This window comes from Penaeus monodon, chromosome 19, assembly GCF_015228065.2.
Source record: "Penaeus monodon isolate SGIC_2016 chromosome 19, NSTDA_Pmon_1, whole genome shotgun sequence".
Taxonomy (NCBI): Eukaryota; Metazoa; Arthropoda; class Malacostraca; order Decapoda; family Penaeidae; genus Penaeus; species Penaeus monodon.
The window spans coordinates 81,335-81,897 of record NC_051404.1 but is presented as its reverse complement, the minus strand read 5'-3'; positions in this window follow the sequence as shown (position 1 = coordinate 81,897).

Here is a 563-nt window from a genome sequence, read left to right as displayed (position 1 = left end):
AAACTTGTCCTCCTTGTAAAATATTCTCTCGAATCATTCAATTGTTTCATATTTTGTCATAAAAAAGGGGGAACGGGGGATATCGTAGGTTCCTATAGGAAAACCATACACTTTCCTGTCTATGTATTCATTAAAACATTCCAATCTGTTTCAATTTCTTTTTTTGGTAGCCGCCGTTTCAAATCAAGATGTGTCTTTGGGGCGGGTTTCTCCCAGTACTTCTCCCCCCCAAGGTCATAATACTAATGACGCGACTCAGATAATTTCCCTAACTCCTTTTGAAAAACTCTCAAATCACATTCTGTTGGTGCGCGCGCCGTGTGGGGTTGTGGGTGTGTTTAAAGATCTTTTTGCCTTGCATAAATAGACCGCCCCGCCGGCGCATGTGCTCAAGGGCTTCAAGGACAAGTGCTAAAAGCGGGATCGGCGAGGAGGCTGAGGAGGAGGCCTACGCGTCAGGAAGCCGCTTTGTACTTTTTGGGAAAAAAATTTTTGGGGAGATTACAAAAAATATATTTAGAAAAAGGGAAGTGCAAAAAGGGAAAAATTTTTAAAGAATAAGA